The 11,308-nt window shown below is 39.0% G+C and overlaps 1 pseudogene; it reads right to left on the reverse strand.

Moving 5' to 3' along the window:
* Window positions 1-3,520: 3,520 nt before the first annotated feature.
* Window positions 3,521-11,308, reverse strand: part of LOC125194894 — an 86,987-nt pseudogene continuing 79,199 nt past the window's right edge.

Consider the following 11,308-nt stretch of genomic DNA (forward strand, 5'->3'; position numbering starts at 1 on the left):
GGAACTTGAAGGAGAAGACAAGAAAAACCAATTGCACACACTATGCAAATTTCGAAATCTCCTATTAGTGAGGAGCTCGAAAATTGCAAGCTTGGAGGCTAGGTTTAGGTTTTGTGTAATGTGTATTGTCTTCTCTCCTTACATCCTTATTTATAGAGTTTATGATGGGCTAGGTTAGGGATCTATGGGGCTTGGATTGGGCCTCCCCAATTGGACCTTCTTTACTAATTAAATTATAACCCATAATTCAATATAAGGCCAATGGAATATTTCTTGTGCCACTATCGAAGAAATACTGACCGCCCATCCAATCCGTGATTACAAGCAATCCGGGTTAACCTCTTTAATATATTATTTCCCGTGTCTAAGACTTTCTATATCCATTAATTAATTTGTAGTCTGCTATAGACTTTAAATTAATTAATATCTTTTTATTTCCAAGAGTTTGTCTAGTACGAGATGTATATCAAAATATACTTTTCCTTTTCTATTTATTCTTGGATTAAATCCAAACCGGCCGGGTTTCCGAATAATAGAACTTCTCTCGAACACCTCTTGGGGATATAGTCAAACCACGCAGGCACACGATTCAATGTAATAATAAAACTGACACCATACTAGTTATTAATTACTACTACCCAAGATATCAGGAATATTGGGTTACGAAAAACCCGCACCTATTGATAAGTCAAAGCAGCGTATGATTAAATAACGTGTGTCCTATATTATTACAAAGATTAGGAAATATTAAATCTCCAAGACATCGTCTTACAGTAGATAGCAACAAAGACGTGTCTATACTTTAGATCCATTCAATGCTATACCACACCAGTGTCACTAGTCATTCTCAAGGTAAAGACGACTTTCGGATGGACACTGCAACCTTTCACGATAGGTAGCCAAAGCCTATCTAGGTTGTGAAAAAGTTTTACTTCTACAAGGTACCGGTTGGGCCACCTACTGTGATGACCTGTTCCACGACCCAACCTTCAATGTAGAAGACTTAGACTGATTTTACTTTCCGGCGCTTTAATTATATAATTTAATATATAATTAAATATGGTCAATACCCATTAAAGTAAAATACACAGTATGAAGAAAACATTTATTATTCTCATTAAATGAAGAGTGTTTACAATATACAAGCAATTTATCAAATTTAAAATAAACTCGAAAAAAAAAATTTAGTATATATGGTCCCATAAAATCTATCCCCCATACATCAAACAACTCTACCTCAATGATGGTGTCCATAGGCATCTCCTTTGTAACAGCCCGGCATTTCTAGGGTATAATAAATACGGCGACTGTTAACTTGGCGAACTTAAGACGACAAGAATGTAGACTAGGGTTTCATTTAAAGAGATTTGACCAAGTGTTTAATGAAGATCAAGGCAATAAGTCAACGGCTCTAAATACGAAAAACAAGATTTAATAGCTAACATAGGCTAAGCTCAAAAGTCAAAGGTTTATTGTAGCTCCAACAAAACGCAATATTTCCCAATATTCCAAATCAAAGAAATAAGTACAAACCAACCAAAGATAATAAGTTTCAAAATATTCAGCGGAAGCATTCAAAGAGAAAGCGAAGCCATGTATGAGGACACGACTACACTCAAAATCCCAACCGTCCATATTATTCGATTCAACTGTCTCAACACCACCGACCGCCCATCGCCGCTCAACCTGCACATAGGGAAAACACATGCAGGGCTGAGTATTTTAAGCATACTCAGTGGACTCATGCCAAAACATTTTATAGTTATGCCACCCTTACCATAGTGAACTCGAGTTTTGCATTTATTTAAAAGAACAACATCGATTATCACAAAATATTTCATGGACTGTCCAATCAAACAATACCTCCCATTTTCTCATCAATCAACAATTCATATGTTGCGACGAAGTGTGTCCACACTTTCGCCCACGAGACCGGCCGACTAGCAAGGACGGCTCCCGGTCTCCCGTGTACAATACCCTAATAGGGTTTGCGGCCCTACTCAGACCCGAATTCGTTTTTATTGCCCTATAGCCTAATGGAGCGCACTCACAATCTAGGCATCAGGCACACACAATATCCAAAATAATAAATTTCAACGAATTCTTCAACGAATTCTTGAATTTCAGCTTCGATTCTTCACCAAAGATGAAGAATAAATGGAGAAAGGTAGAAGAAAAATTTGAGAGAGTGGGGAGAAAGAGAGAGTGACGTGAAGTAGAGGGGGGGCGATTTTTCTGTAGTGCTAGGGTTTAGGATTTCTCTCCTATTTATAGAGTTAAGATATAATCCAACAATTAAATAATAAAAGATTTGGAGTAGATTTGTTTGTTGAAGTGGCCGAAAATTTGAAGAGGAAAAATAGGGAATTTCGAATTTCTATGCTATTTGTTAGCATATGATTTAATTTGATATTTTACGGAGTAGGATAAAATATCACGGAGCAAGAATAAAAATAATAATCCTTCCCCATTAAATAGGAATAGGCGTGTAGTTTCAATTCCTCAAAAGGGATTTAATAAAAATCCTATTTAAATTAGGATATGGTAAGATCTTCTTAGATTTGGCAAGATATGCTAGGATATTTGAATTTATTTATGGAAGAGAATAAACAAGGGATCAAATAATATAATAAAAATAATTCATTCCCCATAATAAGAGATTTTCGAAAATCTCCATGAACTAGTAGGGGTTTCGAAAATTTCATGGAATAAATAGGAATATACGGACTTTGGATTTAATTTGGATAATTATCCCAAGCAATAATTAAATCCAAGAAAAATAGGATTTCTCCTCCAATAAATAGGAGGGGTCGAAAATTCCATATAATTATATAATACTCCTATTTAATTCTCATTCATCCCTTAGGAAAATAATTCACCACAATATTATTTCACCCCACATTAAAATATCCACATATTCGAATTTTACCTCCACTTCACATTTTCCAATGACTTTGACCATTCCACGGCCACGTCATATTTTCCACAATATTGACTATTCAATAGCCACGTCACATATTCAATAAGTTTGACTATTCAACTCAAACTCAACTCCATATCGCAATTAGGTCACAAGGAATATTGCAATAAATCACTCATCATTTAATTCCACATAATCATAGCATTAAAAGCATTTAATGCAAAAATTTCCACGTCACAAAAATTAGGGTTCGAAAAAGCGGGATGTTACATCCTTCTTCTTAGAAATTCCTCCCGTCCGTTGGCATTCATTGCATTGGAGAACAAAGCTAGAAGAGTCGCGAAAAATGGTAGGCAAATAGAAACCACTCTGCAAAATCTTTATCGCGTTTCTTTGCACACCAAAATGCCCTCCAGTTGGGGACGAATGGCACTTTTCAACTATAGCTTCCCAATCCTCTTGAGGTACACACCTCCTAAGTATAGTATCTGCACATCTTTTGAACAAGTAGGGCTCATCCCAAAAATAAGATCGTACATCTCCATAAAATTTCTTTTTTTGATAAGGAGTAAGATCCGGAGGATGTACCTTAGCCGCTAGCTAATTAAAAATATTAGCGTACCATGGAAAAGTGGCTTGAGTGAAGAACAAATGCTCATCGGGGAAGTCCTCGTTGATTTCTTGTGATAAATCTTCTCCTTCCACCGGGTGTTCCAGCCGTGATAAATGGTCCGCTACCACATTCTCACACCCCTTTCTGTCCCTTATTTCCACATCAAACTCTTGGAGTAGCAAGATCCATCGGATAAGCCTAGGCTTCGCATCCGTCTTTGCAAACAAGTGCCTAGTAGCTGCATGGTCAGTATAAACAATAGTTTTAGTTCCAACAAGATAGGCTCTAAATTTATCAAAAGAATATACGATAGCAAGCATCTCCCTTTCAGTAGTCGTATAATTAGCTTGAGTAGAATCTAAAGTTCTACTAGCATAATAAATGACTCTAAAAATCTTGTCCCTCTTCTACCCCAAAGCTGAGCCAACTGCAATATCACTTGCGTCGCACATAATCTCGAATGGTTGACTCCAATCGGGTGTGATGAGGACAGGAGCGCTCACTAAGGCTTTCTTCAAGGTCTTAAAAGCCTACAAGCAATCGGGAGTAAAGTTAAACTTCACATCCTTCTCAAGCAATTTACAAAGAGGTTTAGAGATTTTAGAAAAATCCTTGATGAATCTCCGGTAGAAGCCTGCGTGTCCTAGAAAACTTCTTACTCCCTTTTCGTTGGATGGAGGTGGGACTTTCTCAATGGTTGCAATCTTTGCCCGGTCGACTTCTATCCCTGCAGAAGACACTTTATGCCCTAGAACTATACCTTCTTTCACCATAAAGTGACATTTTTCCCAATTGAGAACAAGGTTAGTTTCTACGCATCTCTGCAAAACCTTAGCTAGATTGTCAAGACAATGATCATAAGATTTAACAAACACAGAAAAATCATCCATAAAAACCTCCATCACTTTTTCAATCAAATCATGAAATATAGCCATCATACATCTCTGGAAAGTAGCAGGAGCATTACATAAGCCAAATGACATCTTCCTATAAGCATAAATACCATAAGGACATGTGAAAGCAGACTTATGTTGGTCTTCGGGAGAAATTGCAATTTGATTATATCTAGAATAACATTCAAGAAAACAGTAATAATCATAACCCCCCAGTCTATCAAGCATCTGATCAATAAAAGGCAAAGGGAAATGATCTTTCCTAGTGGCCGCATTTAACATCCTATAATAAATGCATACTCTCCAACCCGTAGCTACTCTAGTGGATATCATCTCTCCATCCTGGCCGGGCACTACCGTCATCCCCCCTTTCTTAGCTACTACTTGCGTAGGACTTACCCATTCACTATCAGATATTGCATAGATAATCCCTGCATCTAGTAACTTTATCATCTCTTTCCTCACTACATCTTGTTTGATAGGGTTAAGTCTACGTTGGTTTCGCACACGAGGTTTATGCTCTTCCTCAAGTAAAATTCTATGCATGCACGTGGTTGTGCTAATCCCTTTCAAATCACTAATAGACCATCATATGGCAGACCTATACTTGTTCAAAACACACAAGAGCTTCTCACATTCTTTCTCACTCAAAGTAGCGGACACAACAACCAGGTAGGTGTTATGTGGCCCTAAGAATGAGTACTTGAGATGTTCGGGGAGAGGTTTGAGCTCTACCTTCGGCGGTCCCCATGGCTTCCCCACTGCTTTCTTCCTTTCTGCCTCTTCTTCGGGAGTGCGTAATGGCAAGATGCGTTCCCTTTTCGAGGGATTCTTTCCGGTAGCACTTTCAATTCTGCAATTATGGCACACACATTAGCATCACAAGAAGATAAGTCAGCATTAGGTGTGAAAGAATTTATTAGACAAGATTCGAGAGGATCCTGGGTTTGATGATAAGTGACTTCCACTTCTCCCACACAATCGGTGACGACTTGGATGACACTACATTCTTGATAGCCTTCTGCCCCCTCCTTTTCATGGAATTTCAGGGCGTCGTAGATGTTGAATGCAATGCTTTCATCGTGTAGCTTCAATGTAAGCTCTCCTTTCTGTACATCTATCATGGTTCCCCCAGTAACTAAAAATGGGCTTCCAAGAATTAAGGGCACCTTCTTGTCCTCCTGCATGTCTAACACAACAAAATCAGCTGGGAAAATAAATTCTCCAACCCTTTACCAAAACATCTTCTACTATCCCCATTGGTGATATTGTGCTCCGATCTGCCATTTGCAACGTGATTGAGGTGGGGCGGATGTTATCAACATCAAGTTTCCTGTAAAAGATAAAGGCATCAAGTTAATACTAGATCCTAGATCACAGAACGCCTTACCTTTCACATCATTCTCTAAAACACAAGATAAAGTAAAACTCCCTGGATCTATGTGTTTAGTGGGTAGTCCCTTTTGGATGACAGCGCTGCAGCTCTCTGTTAAGCCCACTGTCTCGTATTTCCCCCACTTTCTTTTCTTGGCCACCACATCTTTCAAAAATTTAGTGTAATTGGACATTTGTTGCAGGGCCTCTACCAGTGGAATGTTGATGTGGACTTTGCTCATTGCTTCCAAGAATTTGGCAAACTGGGCGTCAAGTTTCTTGCTCTTCAATCGTTGAGGATATGGGATGGTAACAGCGCCGTGTGGTGGCGCGTCTACTTGCTGTTTCCCAGCCGGCGGGCCGCCGCGGTAGGGTGTGGCGGCCGCCGGGTTTTCATCAGTGACAGTTCCAGAATCTATCTCGACCTGCTAAGATGTAGACGGTGGGTCGCTGTGTTGGGGTGCGGCGGGCCGCCGCACGTCTTCGGCAGACGTGTTGCTGGGCGACCTCTCTGCCTTCCTTCTTCCCCTGCCTAGGTCTCCTCCTCCAGAGGTTGATATGTAGTTCCGCTACGCAACTGCATGGCATGACACTTTCCTTTCGGGTTTACCTCTGGCAGGCTGGGAGCGTTCCTGGAGTGTGCCTGCTTCCTATGGTTGTGGCTAGGACCCCAAGGTTAAATTCCAGCATCCCGACTTGAGTAACGAGGGTTGGAGTCCAGAGAGTCTGTTTCTCCGGCGGCGGACCGCCGCATGACTTCCAGCGGTCGCCGGGCGAGACTTCTCTTCCAAGTGTATTTTTCCGAGGCGGACCGCTGCACTGCATCTGCCTGCCCGCCGGGCACCGGCGGTCGCCGCACAACTTCCGCACCGGTCGCCGTCTGACTCCAGATTTCCAGACTTTGCGTTTTGGCTACCTTTTTCGGCTCAATTATGCACATTTCTCACAAAACACGTCAAAATACCAAAATAGACAAAATATGCAAATAATGGATGTGTATAGTGACTTTGACATCGAAAACGGACCAAATAATGGCCTTAAAATAGTTCAAAATCCGAACGTATCAACTCCCCCAAACTTACATTTTTGTTTGTCCTCGAACAAAACAATAAAGACACAAAAGTAGACGCACGGAATGCACAAGGATTAGACGTCATAATTGCCTCAAAAGATGAAAGAGCAGATTAAGCATGTATTAACGCAATCAAATCAGGCAAGGCTTATTAGTGCACTTTCATTACTAACTCGTGAAACACCTTGAATTCAAGCACTCGCATGTGGCAAACTTCCAAAGATGGGAAGTGTTCTCTCACTCTAAAAGTGTATAGAGCTAATGTGTATATATATAGCACTCAAATCATGCATCATGCAAAGTTTACCATAGGCTTGCTCAAAGTCTAATCCCTCCTCTACTAGATGTGATTAAGCATCAAAAGTCCGAAAGGTCTTTATCTTTGATTGTAATGTAGGCTCTTTGGTAGGTGAGGAATATTTGGCTAAAAAGTGACTCAAAAATAAAAATATCCCAAGTAGAGTTAAATTGACTCCACTTTTCTAAATCCAAAGACACTTTTAACACTTCATTTTCTTCTTCAACTCACTTTTCAATCCTTTTATTCTCTTTTCTTCTTTTCACAACCTTTCACACTTTTTCTCTCTTTTTTTTTTCTTTCTTTTTTTTTCATAGGCATCCTTTCTAAGATCAAGCACACATATTTCGAATTCTTCTATTTCACAACTTGTACTCTTCTTTATATTAAGCACACTACTTTTTATACTTTCTTCCTTATCTCTCCAATTCATTTACAAAATATGATAGCAAAAACTAACTAACCCAAGGAATTGTTCCCATTATAAATCCATAAGACAATAAAAATAATCATTATCCAAATTTATCTAAGATTTATCTAGGTATAATTAAATATATCTAAATCTATAAAATAACGATAAAATCCAAATATAATTAATTAATTTATCTAGTCTATCTAGGATTTATTCACATAGAATCAAACCTATATAAATCTATAAGACAAATAAAATTAATTATTATTATCCTAATTTATCTAGGATTTATCTAGATAGAATTTAAACTATCTAAATCCCTAAAATAAGGATAAAAATACCATTAATCCATAATTTAATTAAAAAAATAAATTTTAGATAATCCACTCCGATATATTCAAATATTATTCTAAAATATATCTTGAATAAATTTCCAAAATTAGTTACTAAGGATTAGGAAATCCTAACAAATTTAGGAAATTTCTCCAAAATTAGTTCTTATGGTTTAGGAAACCCTAACTAATTTTGGAAGGCGAAGTCACGAAACGAGGTGATGCGACGTCACATAGGGAAACCCTAACTTGGCGCTGCTGGACTCCCACTTAGCCAGCCGCCACTGCGTCGTCTCTCATCTAAATGACAGCGGCAGCTGCTGGATGCCTGCGATGCTGCAGCGACGTTGTCGACTCTACAGCCGCCAGCGCCGCTACATCGTTTCCCCACCGACGCGTCACCTCTCTGCTGCGTTCCTGTCCGAGATCGCCTCTGCTGCTGTGTTGTTGCCGCTGCTGCAACATCGTTTCTGCCGCCGGCGCGAACAGATTCTCCAACAAACTCGCGGCGATGAATGAATTCGAATTTACAGTCCGTGTATATAATTATTAAATCACCGTACATGAACAAATCATCCCAAAGATTCATGTTTGAGAATTCATTAATCATATCAGAGGTAATTCACGAACATGAAATAGTCAAAGACACGGATGAATTCAATCACAGAGCCCACGCAAACACAATTCAATGTAATGATTACAAACTAAAGAAATTTGTTCACGTAACTTTTGATTGTGTTCAGAGAATTGATTCACCAAAACAGCAGCGCGCAATTCTCCTCCCATGCGCTACCTTCTAGTTCTTCGATGTTCAACATTTGTTTACATATATATATGAGATATAAACAACGAACAAGCTACGAAAAAATTATGCAATTCACACAACATGAAATTAATCCACATAATCAGAGCCAAAAATTGGCTCTTGGCTCTGATACCAATTGCTGGGGATTGGTGCCCCTTGCACAGCAGGAGTCATGCATACACAAATAAATCAGATCTACAGATCTATTTGACTGATTATGAGATTAATAAACTACATGTTAAACAATCAAATTGCATTCAACAACACAAATAATTCATGTAAAAGGAATTAAAACCTAAAACATGAATTTCCTACGGTTTAGAATTACCGATTTGATTCTCCAAAGAATCGTCGATTGCTTGCGCCTTCTCCACGTGATGATCTTCGTACTCAACCACGAATCTTCTAATCTGTATCCCGAACTCAGATAATGACCTTTGGGTGGGCAAAGCTTGTCAGAATCGAAAAAAAAGGCTTGATTAGAAAGAAGACAGAACTTCAGATTTGTGAAGAACTGAAGAAACCATCCACTCACAGAGGAGGGGAACGAAATTAATGATTAAAATCACAAATAATCTTCTCTCTAATCTCCTTTTATATAGAGTTATTATGAGCCAGATTAGGGATCCATGGAGGTTGGATTTGGGCCAAACCTGTTGGACTTTTACTAATTAAATTGAGTCCCAATTTAATACAAATCCAAACAGAATATTATTATCATCCACTATAGTATAATAATATTGGTTGCCCATCCAATCCCAAATTACGAGTAATCCGGGCTTTACCTCTTTAATTTATTATTTCTCGTGTTTAAGATATAAATATCCATTAATTAATTTAAGTCTACTATTTGACTTTAATTAATTGATATCTTTTTCCAAGAGTTGTCTAGTTCAAAATCAATATTATCTGGAATAAATTTCAACCGGCCGGGTTTCTGAATAATAAAACCTTTTTCGAACACCTCTTGAGGATATTATCAAACTGGACTCACCCAGCACACGATTCATTGTAATAACAATCTAGCACCTCTAGACATTGATCACCACTACCCAAGATATCAGGATTCTTGGATTGCGAAAAATCCACACCATTGATAAATCAAAGTAGTGTATGATCAATACCGTATGCTCAATGTTATATCAACAATGATTAAGAAATAACAATACCTCGTCTTTCGGTAAATAGCAAGAAAGACTTATCTCAACTGTTAGATCCTTCGGTGCTATACCACACCAGTGTCGTTTATTTCCTAAGGTAAGGAAACATGCAAGACTGGGGGAGCTGATACGCTCGGATTTTGAACTGTTTTAAGGCCATTATTTGGTCCGTTTTTAATGTCAAAGTCACTCTACACGTCCATTATTTGCATATTTTGTCTATTTTGGTATTTTGACGTGTTTTGTGAGAAATGTGCATAATTGAGCCGAAAAAGGGAGCCAAAACGCCAAGTTTGGGAATCAGTGGAGTCAAACGACGACCGGCGACCGCCGCGGATGTGTGCGGCGACCGCCGGCGCCCGGCGGGCAGATCAATGCAGCGGTCCGCCTCGGAAAAATGTGCTTGGAAGAGAAGTCTCATCCGGCGACCGCCGAAGACGTGCGGCGATCCGCCGCCGAGGGACAGAACTCTGGACTCCAACGCGGCGACCGCCGGCCAAGGTGCGAGCGGCCCACCGGAGAAAGGCGGCGAATTCGGGAAGCCCTAGATTTGCGCCCAGATTTACCATATTTTGGAGATCTTTTCCTTTTACAACAAGGAGTGGCTTTCCCCTATAAATAAGACCTCAAGCTTCATCAAAAAGAGAACTTCTACTTGCAAAATACTTCATAGAGATCAAGACCTAGAGTACTTCATTGGTGCAAGGAGTTGGAGAAGGATTTCAAGAACATCAAGAACGACAAGGATTCAACATACGGGTTTTATCTGCTTTAGTTTTATGTTCAAATTGTCTTCCCTTCAATCTATGTTTTTAGCTTATTCAATTATGTGTAACTAAACTCATAGAATTCTAGGGATGTGTTAGTAACGACTTTGGTAATACAAATTCATTTTTCTATTTAATATCCGTTTTGTTTTTACTATGTTTTTCTTTTTTTAGTTTTCCAAAAATTTTCAAAACCCCCTTATTTTTGGATAGATTTGAGTCTTAGTAAGGATAGACACGGTTCGCTTCCCCTGTTCGAATCCGATAACCTTTTATCTATGTATATCGAACTTGGTTTATTTAGTGCTAATAAAAATGATCAACGAACCTTTACGAAGGTAGCCAAAGCCTATCTAGGTTGTGAAATTTATTTCTCTTCTATAAAGAACCCATTTGGGCACCTTCTTTTAACATCGTTCACACCGCTATATGCGAAAACCAAAATTTTCTTTTTAATTTAAAAGTTTTAAAACCATAAATGTACAAAAAACATCTATAAAATTACTTTTCTCGCTTTGGGGTTGGGATTGTAGAAAAATTTAATACAAGCAATTTTATCCGTGCCATTCAAATAGCTTTTGATACCAATCCCGAGCCATCGCGGGGCCTGGGGGAGGGGGGTTTTTTCCGGGGGTTGGGGCCGGGGTTTCAATTGCTCAAAG

This window comes from Salvia hispanica, chromosome 6 (assembly GCF_023119035.1).
Source record: "Salvia hispanica cultivar TCC Black 2014 chromosome 6, UniMelb_Shisp_WGS_1.0, whole genome shotgun sequence".
Taxonomy (NCBI): domain Eukaryota; kingdom Viridiplantae; phylum Streptophyta; class Magnoliopsida; order Lamiales; family Lamiaceae; genus Salvia; species Salvia hispanica.